General features: G+C 36.7%; 1 pseudogene; it reads right to left on the reverse strand.

The window, feature by feature from the left end:
* Positions 1-3,433: 3,433 nt before the first annotated feature.
* On the reverse strand, positions 3,434-3,541 carry LOC149167951 (U5 spliceosomal RNA; annotated as a pseudogene).
* Positions 3,542-12,325: the final 8,784 nt, after the last annotated feature.

Raw genomic sequence — 12,325 nt, forward strand, 5'->3', positions numbered from 1 at the left:
CATGCCTGATTTGATTTTCCAAATAAACTAATTTAAATATACAAAATTTGTAAAAATGTTTGAATTTTCTTCTTCCATTGTTTCCCAATGAACTAATTCAAATATACAACCCAAAAAAAATTCCTCCCGCACTCTCGAATCTAGCTTTACCGCTGTTGTGGATAAAAGTCGCGTTATCTGATATTTTTAATATGAAATGGTGAGAACATTGATTTCAAAATTACATTACTCATATGTCTAAATAGTGTTCACATCGGGTTAGGGTTGTGATGGTTTATTCACCTGAACATGGTGCATGTTTTACCAGGTAAATTGATACATTTTTACCATATACATAATACATTCATGCATTTTTATCACATACATATCACATTTTTTTATTTTTTATTTATTAAAAATAAATTTTATAAGATTAAAAATAATATTAATATTGTATAACAAAATGTTAGGGTTGTGATGGTTTATTCACCTGAACACGGTACATGTTTTACCAGGTAAATTGATACATTTTTACTATATACATAATACATTCATGTATTTTTATCACATATATATCACATATTTTTATTTTTAATTTATTAAAAATAAATTTTATAAGATTAAAAATAATATTAATATTGTATAACAAAAAATTTTAAGAGTTAAATTTTTTCGGACTTAAGGAAACAGTTTAACTATTCAAGACCTAGATATATTTAGGAGTGAAACCCTGCCCCTTTACAAACTACCAACTGTCCCTTTACAAACTACCAACTGCATGCATTCACTAATAACAACCAAAATACTTATCTTTATTGTTAGTTTGACAATTAAATTATAATAGATTTTCTTACATTTCAAAAAACAAAAATTCTATCCATTCATTTATAAAAATAAATATTATTACCAAGCTATATCTATTATCAACCATGTGATTGTACTATTTAAATATCAAAAATAAATGTAAACTTAAATGTAGATTTGATCGTCAAATTTCTTTTTACCAACGGACCAAATAAAAATCAATCTGACTTGCTTTTCCTTATAGTGAAATAAGAAAGGGATGTAACAATAAATCTGTTGGATGTAACAATAAATCCGTTGGGCTTTCTAGAAAATCCAGAGCCATAAATTTAATTAAAACCTTAATCACACATTAAAACCAAAATGTATTTTTACTGAATCTTGATGACACATCAAACCCAAAACATAATTTTTCTGAATCTTCACATCACATTTAAACCCAGATTCACTCTTACTGAATCTTAATGATATAGTTTTTCAAAGATTACATGCTACAATTACTTAAATCTACTTTTTAATTTATCCCGAATACCTCACAGGGGTGTTAACTCCAACGGCAAATTCAGATCCAACCCTTTATCTCCCTCCACACTCGCCTCCGCCGAGACTCGCTCTCGCTCATTCTCTCTCCCTTTCAAGCCCCGCGCGCCGGCCTGGCAATCGACCTCGCGGGTTCCATTCCCTCGGGGTAAAAAATCCTCCCACTCGAATGAAGGTCACCACAATGCCTGAGACGTAACGGCTTTGGCATCATCGATCTTCCCCGCCCCGCTGCATTTTGCAGCAGTCGCTTTCTGATTAGCGTCCGACTCCTCGAGCAGTGCCTCTTGGTGGCCTCGATCCGTTGCAGCAAAGCAAAGAATTCTTCAAAGCTGTCGCTATCAGCATTGGTGCCGACGCATGGCCGCTTAGGGAATGCCTAAGCTAAAGCTAAAGATGATTCCATAGAACATTTTTTCGTCCTAATCTCCACAGCCGCGGATCGATCCCTGGACCCATCAATATAATTCAACACTGCTAGCGCTACGCAGAACGCTCAATATATCCTTGCGGATCGATCCCTGGACCCATCAATATAATTCAACACTGCTAGCGCTACGCAGAACGCTCAATATATCCTTCCTGCAGAATTTTGAGTTCATTTCCTACTAAACAGTCGAGCCATTGAAATAGGGGCACTATGTTTGACAAAAATCCAAGCCATAAAAAACCTGCCTCTCTAGTGTTCATGTAACTATGCGCGGCATTTTGAAAATTCAAAATTTAAATTTCGAATAGCCACTGATCCATACTTTAATGCTTTAATTGTGTTGGTCTGCGCTGTGGACGGTATCAGAGATAGTTTTGGCAGTCATGGGAAGTTAGGCAAGGAAGCCGACCATCTCTCATACATGCTATGCCATGTATGTATTAAGAGCATGTATGTATTACCATCTTAATGGATGTCACGTCAACGTCAACGCGCGTTGAAAAAAGTTAGGCAAGGAAGCCGATCATCTCTCATACATGCTATGCCATGTATGTATTAATAGCATGTATGTATTAGCAATTGTCCCAAAAGGTACAAAGAGAGGCGGATAGGATTATTAAATTGGAATTGTTGAATTTTTTTAGAAGAGATATTGGTTCAATCAGCCTGGTCGCCTACACTACCACAACTCTTCCCGGTAAACCCTGACAACGATTTTGCTTTTGTAAAAAATTAAAATTTGCACCAGTAAACGTCACACATATACCTATACAGCTGGATTGTTGATTGATATCTTTGGACGTTGAATAATTTAAGGTAAATCTATTCGCTATTACGCGTTTGTGAAAAAATGAAAATTTGCACCAGTAAGCATCACAAATATATACAGTTGGATTGTTGATTCATACCTTTGGACATGCTCGATTAATGAATAATTTAGGGTATAATCTATTATGTAAACAAAGGATCAAAGGGGGAAGGGGTGGGGTTTGTGTACTGGATCAAGCCTCTGAGATTCATGGGAGAAACGAAGGAAGAATCCCCGCCCAAAACCTCCTCTGCAATCATCCACTGTACCCTCTCAGTTGGATGAAATTTGTCCCAGTAAACATATTAGGCTGCCCTGGTTCGAGTCCTCCTGCCTCGAGTCCTCCTGCCGATGGAACCCTCACATCCCCCCTCAGGGTATTAATGAATATTATTATATATAATATTATATTAATATTAAGGTTTAATCCTATTCATATTACCAAAAATAATTTAAGAGAGTCATAAACTAAACAATATGGGGATTAACAAAAAAAATTAATTGTTGAAAAGTCACATTAAATATTGCTTGCCATGCTCATGCCTATGCGAATGGAGAGATGCCCATGCGAATGGAGAGATGTATTTCGGTTGACCAAATGTACTCTTAAGAGTCTTAAATAGTATTTCGGTTGACCAAATGTACTCTTAAGAGTCTTAAATACCCAATATTTATGGGCCTCTAAATTGAATTACATCACTACAATGGCACAGCACCTTAACAATTCCGTAAAAGAAATAAGCGCATGCAATCGAATAAGCGCATGCAATCGAACCATTCTTTCATGGCCTCTTTGAGAAATGCAAGGGCCTCCGGCTCCGTAAAAGAAATAAGCGCATGCAATCGAGCCATTCTTTCATGCTAGTGTTATTAGCATTGGAAGGCTCCAAAAATTGGCATATGCAGCTGAGAGTGGCCAACACACCGTATTCTTTAGTAAAAGGCGGAAGAATAGTTCGCTCTGTGTTGACCACACGGCTCAATAATTGATATAAGTTCTTCTTCTCTTATCTATAGTTCATCCTTTGTCAACTTTCATCTGCGCCCTCAATGTGGGATAATATTTAATATCATCATATGTGGGAGGTTTAATATCTATTTTTTAATATGCTCACACTCTCTAAAAAGACAAGTTACTCACATTTGATCTGATGGTCAGAGGCGGATTCGGACAGTGGTAGTAATTCCCAAAATAAAAAGATGGGGAGAGGAAAAAAGTAAAAAGAGAGAGAAGAGAAAAAGATGTTTAATATGCCTCCTACGTTATCCATAACATACGAAAGTATTAGCGTAATTTGCTAGTCTTTTAGAAAGTATTCTGGTGGAGTTTCTATTTTCTAGGTTAGGAATATGTCGGGGTAAGTCCGATAAGGATCAGATCACATTTGCTCCTCAACTCAAAATGAGAGATAATCTAGATCTGATACGATTTATGAAAGAATATGAATTGAAGTTTATTCTCTGTTCTTTTTATAGAATGGATAGCCATTAGACCTTATATTTCTGTTCTTTTTATAGAATGGATAGCCATTAGACCTTATATTTCTGTTCTTTTTATAGAATGGATAGCTAAAGAACAGATAGCCATTAGAATACAATGGAATGGATAGCCATTAGAATACAGTGAATCAATAGAATGGATAGCCATTAGAATACAGTGAATAAAAATAAGGTTTCTAAACCAAACTGCCCTATAATTGTTAGTAGCTTTAATTTTATTTAGAAAATAGAAATGAAATGTAGTTGATTTATATTTTATTAACCAAATTAAAAACATGGTTGGATAACTATTTGTTTGTATCATTGTATGCTTGAGTTTAAGCTTCTTGGTGAAGAAATTTAGACATGGTTGTGAGTTCCAATTCTTTCAATACAAAATTTGTTTCCTTTTTAATAAAAATTGGGAACATGTAAAACACGGTGATTTATTGTTTTTTGAAACCAAGCTTCTAAGGTTCATGAGCTAATGGGTATGAAGCCATGTTGGCCAAATTCTTGTAACATATCCAAGAGATAAGTAAAATTCTTGTATAAGAACCATTATTTTCGTAAATGCAATGTAATGAGAAATTGGCATAGCCTCTCAATATGGATCAAGCACTTTCAACACAAAGCTTGTAAGTGTCGATTAATTGTTCTTACCGAGTAAATTATACGTGCTCTCAATCAAGCTTTGTGTGTTGCATTACAAAATGGAATGGAAGTCAATGGTGTTCACATTTTTCCAAAATGGATGCACATTTAATTATGAAAAAAATATATTGGTTAGTACAATTAGGTCAGTGTATGCCAAATTTTTAAAATATTCAACAAGATTCACAAACTCTACGAAGTGCCTCAAATGTGTGTGAATCGTATAAAGACTATTAGTTGCCCTTGAATGAGATTATAGTCATGGTTTAACAGCCTCCATATCGAGTCGTATGGTGAAATTGCATAAGGATATTAACGTGTCATGTGAACTGTAAAATTCCACAAGAGAAATAATTTGTGGTAGGAGATTGGAGCTGAACCCTTTTAGGTGAAAAAAATTACACATGGTTTGAAATCATGGCACAAGTTCAAATTATTTTCAAACAAAAATATTTAATTTTATTAAAAACTCGTTGGATGTGAGGAGGGAATTATTTGTTGTTGTTATTGGTTTTTGAAACAAAGCCAAGCTATGAAGAAAATATTTTATGTGGATATTCAAGTTAGTGAGCCGATATGTATCAAGCATTGTTATCAAATCCCCATATTAACAAAACTCTCTCATGGAAGCCATACATTCCATAGACGCGATTTCAATAGAAATAGGCATGGCCTCTGTATATAGGAAAAGCAGTTTGAACACAAATGTTATAAATGATTTGTGAGTATATTTTGTGTTATAGTTGTGTTGAAGTACAACTTAGCACGTGATCCTTAATACTATGTTAGTGTCTTCCTCAATATATCTACAACTGCAAATATCTCTCAAGTCTCTCAAGTCATTGTAAAGTGATTGACTCTTGGATTGGTTATCAACCAACAAGGAATGTCCTCTTTGAAGGTCCATTAAACTCTACGAACCTATCTACAAATAAATAAAATAATATGATTTGAATAAAATTTGAGAAATAGAAGCTCTAAAATCTTAAAAAGATTGAACATTCTCTAATGAAATTATATATTGCTATTGTGGTGTCCACATATACGGATAAAACGTGTGGAGGTTTACTAACCATTAATCTTCACTGGATCACTTTCAAAGTTACTTCAATCGTTCATCCACGAATGACAATTTCCAAGGGAAAAATTGGACCTATTGATTATACCTTTATGTTCGCAGTTGCTCAATGCCTGTCCTACAATTCCGCAAGACCTTTATTTTTGTTTATCAACACCAACAATCACTTAGTGCTTAGCCTTAATTTTGTATATTAACAATTAGAAGTTACTCACCTTGCATTTATTTCTCTACCTCCTAGACTGTAGAAGATTAATTTTCATTTTTGTGGCACTAAGGATTTATGATATTCTGTGGCAAGAAAGGATTTTTGGTAGAGGAAGGTTTAGCTCATTTAGTTATAAGTCACAACAATGACCACTTATCCATTGACAATTTTGAGTCTATTCATGGACAACTTTGTGAGGTGCCTATTTAGCCCATGATTTGCTTTTGTCATTGTATGTTTCTTTTGTTTATCGATAAAAGCAACAATTGTGCAATGTGAAGAGATGGATAGTGTGATTCCATAGGGTTGTCCTACTTGGGCATTAAAATTTACTTAACCACAGAACGAATGCATTAACGACCACTAATAAGAAGGGTTTTCCTAATTAAGAAAGATAACCAATGCTTAATCTTAACAAAACACTAACGTCATTAGTTATAGGTAGTGTGAGAGTTTTACTTCAAAAAAAAATTTACAATGTAGTTATATCGGTTAGGAGTGTTACACGTTCTGTATGGAGATGACTTGATTTAACCACTGTAGTCTTGCAAGATTAGAGAGAGTAACTCACAGATTTTCAATGCAGAGCAATCTCCAATCTCGTCGGGAATTTGGCCAGAGAGACCATTTCCTTTAAGGTCATTGCATGCAGAACACTAAATCAACTATGAATAGCATATATATTATAAAGAGCTGCTAAATATAATCTATATTAAGACTATCAGTTTAATTGCAATGAACCCAAAGTGCTTAAAAGTAATATATAGTGAACTTCTGAATTCACATACATTGACTCTGAGCTTTTTAGATTTCCAATCACTGGGGAAATTTCTCCTCTGAGGTTCAAATGAGAGAGATTCCTGCACAACACAAACCAGAACAAATACAAACATATGAGCTTAAAGTAAGCATATAATCAAAACTCAAATAACGGCAGACTGCCCAACAAGCATTCTTAATGATTCCCAATATAACATATTCAGAGTATATGCTCTATCTTACATCAATTCCAGTGGAAAAGTGATATATAAACTTACAATGCAACCTATAAACTTAGTGTGATGGAGAAAATCGGTCGTTGAGCATTTATCTACCACGCATGCTGCTTTTCCCTGTACAAATTTATTAGTAAAACCCATAGATATTGAAAACCAAAGCATACCTGCTTCTATCCATAAAAAAATTCGAGAATTGCATTCCAATGGATCAAGAATTTCATCTCTATCGATTCTTCTGCTCAACATAACAGCGACAAAATAGAATCGTCGGGATAAACCATGTAAAAACTCTTTTAAAAAAAACATAAATTAAATTCAAAACAGAGAAAACACAATGAAAATAAAACACTGTAAAATCCAAAATGCACGGCCATGCAACAAAGAAAATAAACTTGAACAAGAAACAAGGCAAGCCAATGCAATGCAGAGTATTGAAGAAAACGAAGAGATGAAAGTGAGAATGCCAAAAGCCAGGGAAGAAGAACAGTGCTTGCCAAAAGGCAGGGAAGAAGAACAGCAACAACAACTGGCAAGGAAAAAGCAGTGAAAATATCTTCAAGAGTGACATAAAAGAATGGGAAAAAGTAGTAAGGCAACTCAACCAATAATTGGAAAAAGCAGTCACACTTCAAATCAACGGTTGAAAGTGTCTCACCTGATCCAACGGAGCAGTATAAAAGTGTTGACGATTGTTGATGCATAGGAAGGCCTATCGGCCTAAATATTACCTTTGTTTAGCAAGAGGGGATTCAATTCATTACTAAATTTACGCCCAAGTTTTACTTTGTGTTCCAACAAAACCTGGTACCCCTGTAAATCTGTAGGTTTACTCTGCCAATTAAATAATAACAAGTTGTGTGTGTGGAGCGTTCAGTCCAGCATTCACATTTCCACACTAGTAATTACCCATCACAATGCAACATTCCATGCCTGACGTGGTTTTCTTCCAATAGACATGAAGACAAGCAACACTTCAGAAAATATTGCTCGAGCATTAAACATGTCAAACCAACAACAGATAAAATGTGATGCTTAAGCAATAAAACGGCATAGAACTATTTCCTTCAAAGCCAAAGTTACTCAACATTGGTGTAATGCCCCGAGAAAACGATGTAAATATTTGAATTACTGTGGTAGAAACAAACTCAACTTGTTATTAGTATTTGATTAAAAGTTAAATATAATTTGGTGAATTGTGAAAATGTAAAAGTGTTCCCTAACTGGAGGGTTTCCAGGGAAAAGGGGAGAAGGGAGGAAAAATTTTGTGCTGTACTGACAGGCAGAAGAAGAGACTCCAGGAAAAAAAAAAAAAAAAGAAGTGGCTAAGTCTGGTGATGACCAGATAGCCCTGCTCACTGTACGAGCAACTTGCGCAAGACTGAGGTCTGGCAAGAAGCAAGGGGGGAGATTCTGGTCTTGAAGGACGAATCTCGTGGTTGGGCGGTTTGACAGACGACAGACCCAGTTTTGGGTGACTGTTAGAAGACGACATTCTATCCAAGGAACTCCAGACCCCGTGTTTTGTTTCGGGAGTCAGCCAGAAACGACATTTCAACCAGAAGAATTTCAGGTACGAAGTAATCCCTAGAATTGATACTAACTTGGTAATTTTATAAGGTTATTCTTAGTTTTCCTCTTTCCTGTTATATTATGAAAGGAGGGTGAGAGAATTCCTACAGGGAATTGGACTGTGCGAGGGTATAACAGGGAGGGCAAGATTTTATTTCTGTCTTTCATTTTTCTTTTCTCTTAAAAAAAAATACATATGGTTCAGGAAGTTAAGTGTGAGCGAGGGCTGCTGGGAAAACCCTTTCAAAGATTACGAAAAACAGTTAATGCAGAGACTCATTATAATTACAGAATTCTTGGAACTAAAATGTCATTGCAATGAAAACGATTATATTTCATAAATCATCAGAGAGTTCAACAGTTATCTGTTCTATGTCCAATTCCTATATAAGCCATGAAACGTAGCAAAACAAGAAAGCTCATTTCCAAAAACTCGACCCTGAAACATTTACAGAGTCAAAATTATAGACAGTATCAAAGAAAAACACTAAGGAACAAAGCCGTAACCGCGAGGGTATGTCGAATCGAGGACCAGAGTTACACATTCATATTAGCATGCAGGTAAAAGAATCTTTAAGTCGACACTGTAACCATAAATATTTATATATATAACATAGCCAGGGAGTTATACAGAAGTCGCGGCTCCACAAGGGAACAAGAAAAACAAAGAATACATACAAGTGTGGGCCTGGAATCGAGTTCATGTAGTACTCCTGTGACTCATGTGAACAATAACCCTGTAGTGAGATGCCAGACGAATATTCTTTGCCCAAATACTTAAAATAGTAAGGCATTAAAATCGTAATTAACATGCGGTAAGCATCTTACTGTATAATGGTGATAAGAAAATGAATAGGAAAACTGAGCATTGTGCAAAGTAGTATATATATTCAGATAAAATTATGGAAAAACACTGTCATGATTATAAGTGACTCCCTCCACAGTTCATGAACCCTAACCAGGGCAAATGCAAAAGAGTGATTAAGCCATACAGTCAGGCGCTGCAAGGGAGGCGCTCACCTCTTCAAGGGAGGGAGCTAGGGGGAGATTTTGGTCCTGGAGGACGAATTTCAAGGTTGGGTGGCATATTGGAAGCGGGAGAAACAAAGGAGGCCCAACTCTATAGTACTTGTAAGTTACATCAGTTCAGGTAAGTGAGTAAACATTTATAAGTATTTCTGTAAGGACATTAGAAAAAGGTAAATGTACTGTATAGAATTAACAACTACTGTTAGAAAACTCAAGAACTTGTTGCTGCCACCGAGGTGGTGATAACTGAAAAAAAAAAAAAAAAAAAAAAAAAAAAAAAAAAAAAAAAAAAAAAAAAACATACATAGGATGTATTCCCCTATTGTTTAATAAATGTTTGTTTAAAAAAAAAAGCATAGTAGCAGTGATAATCGAAACCTCCACGAAGGTGGGAGAGTGTTATGGACGCTACCGAGCGGTTGTAGTTGACAACTGTTGTCGGACTATTTCTAAATATAGGGGGACTGTATAGTAGAGGTTATGTTGGGAAAAGAACTGTTGCAATGTCCTTGTTAAACACCATTAGTAAACGAGTCATGCAATATTTAGTGCAATAATTAATAGAAGTACAGGTTTCATAGAATGCTATAAGCTCCTTGCTGCGAACGAAAATGGAGTTAAGCACTAAGGTTTCCAAAAAAAAAAAAAAGGAAAGAAAGTCAGGTTGATTCCTTCATGGAATCCGCCTTGGGTTTGACAGCTTGAGCATTGGAACCCTTGTGAGACGTGTGGGATTGGAAATTTGTGGACTCTGAGAGTATAAGCCCCGGGAATGGGGAGTAAAACAAAAAGATAAATCCTCTACAAATTAGGACGAGTAGTAAACATTCTACCTACAAAATAAGTGATGTTTAATAATCCAGAATTCCAGTGGAACAATTCCTCCAAACGAAAAAGGGAAATCTCCACTACCAGGAATGGGTGAGGTCCCAGTTCTGTGGTTTACACTGCATGCACCCACATTAGAAACCGTTGGGTCTAGGAGAGTGTTGAACTCATGGGCATGGGTTCTCGAGTCTTGGCCGCACTGATACATGGTAACTGGAAGATACGTTACAATGGTTGTGAGTGGCAAGGCCGTAACCCTCGAAAACCCTCATGTGGGGTCAAACCCCCAAAATGATTAAAAACAGTAAATACATTTGGTTGGATTAAGCAGAAAGCACAACAAATGACATAGTTAACACCGAAAATCAATTCTTCAGGATGAAACGTAAAGCTGGAAACCGAATAAATATATATATACTGTTGTACAGAGCCACAAATTTAGGGAGTCGAAAACAGCTCTAAACAATCAAATAGAACTAGAATCTGAGCGATAAATCATTTCAGTGAAGCCATAATACATGTTCAAGATTTCAACAAAAATTTCCATGTTCAGTTCCAAGTCTAGTAGACAAATAAATGGAGCGCACAATACATATTACATTATCAAAAGCTGGGCCATGAAAATGGAGAAGCCGCCCAGGGACATAAGTTAATTCTAGGCAGACCTGGTATAAGTAAACAATCAGAACAACATGCACAGCCAGCGTGGCTCAGAGAAAGCAAACCACGAGGAACGAAGCCTCATATTCATTTAACTAAAACAACAGAAGCCCTCTCGGGGATAACTTCACCAGAACCCGAAACCGGGCCACCTATCCGCGAGCTCTGGCAAGCGGTAGACACAAATCAGGCGCAATAGCCTGTAGACCAGGTCCAGATCCCATTCCTACAAACAAAAGCAAGTGGAATTTCATCATACCGGTGGAAGCCAGGATGGTTATCCGCTCACCACTCCGTCCAATGCCATCCGCAACCCAGACAGAAGGAGTGGGGGTACCTGCGTGCGAGCAAAACACTGTGGTTAAAGAATTGTAAATACTTATCCTGTATATGATGGGTCTATTTGCAAATCAAACGATTGTAAATCAACGAACTAGGAAAGGAAACTGTCAAATAATTACCCGGTCGATAAATTCTGGTGGTGGGATTAGGTTCTGAAACCTCGCGCACATGTTCTCTGCAACCAAACCATAGAGCTGAGACTGTCAAGCCCTCAGCTGAGGCAGGAGGCGGAACAAGTTCCAGGTCTTCCCGCGGAAGAATGGGACTACAACCTGGCACCAAGAGTAGTGTAAGTCGGCAAGCATCCATGGCAGCCGTAGGATCGCCTCTCTCATCTCGTAGTCGTTGATACATGAAGGATCCCGAGGCGGCAGCTGGAGACTGCCCATGCCACGTACCTAGGGTGGGACAGACAAGTTAATGCTCAATTAATGTTAACCCAAATCAATGTGTATCAAACAACACAAAAACCACAGCATCGCTAATTTCATAGCCCTGGGGGATTACACGAATCATCGGGTGGAGATCGTGTCAATTGCTAACAGGTTCGAGTCATGGAGAACTGCGTGGGAATCATCGCAGTCCTGTCCAACCGGTTGGGTAGTTGTACAGCTATAGGACTTGTTTCATGCAAGTTTTAAAGTGAGCCATTATGTGAGCGTACATAAGAATAGGAATTGCAGACCTGTCAACCGTATAGAGAATAACTCATGTGTTGACAATTATGTACACATGATACAGGACCGTCAACCTTATAAAGCACGTCTATGTGTTGGTAATTATATAGCTGTGTATATGTATATATTAAAAAATAAATAAAATTGCAGCGGGATATATGACATGAGCTTAACATGGCCACCCATATATAAATGCAATGTCCAGCCAGCATATTTAATTACTGTCAACTTTTCAACAGCGT

Source organism: Pinus tabuliformis, chromosome 5_1, assembly GCF_031772625.1.
Source record: "Pinus tabuliformis cultivar Carrire ecotype Pingquan chromosome 5_1, CPIR1, whole genome shotgun sequence".
NCBI classification, from domain to species: Eukaryota; Viridiplantae; Streptophyta; class Pinopsida; order Pinales; family Pinaceae; genus Pinus; species Pinus tabuliformis.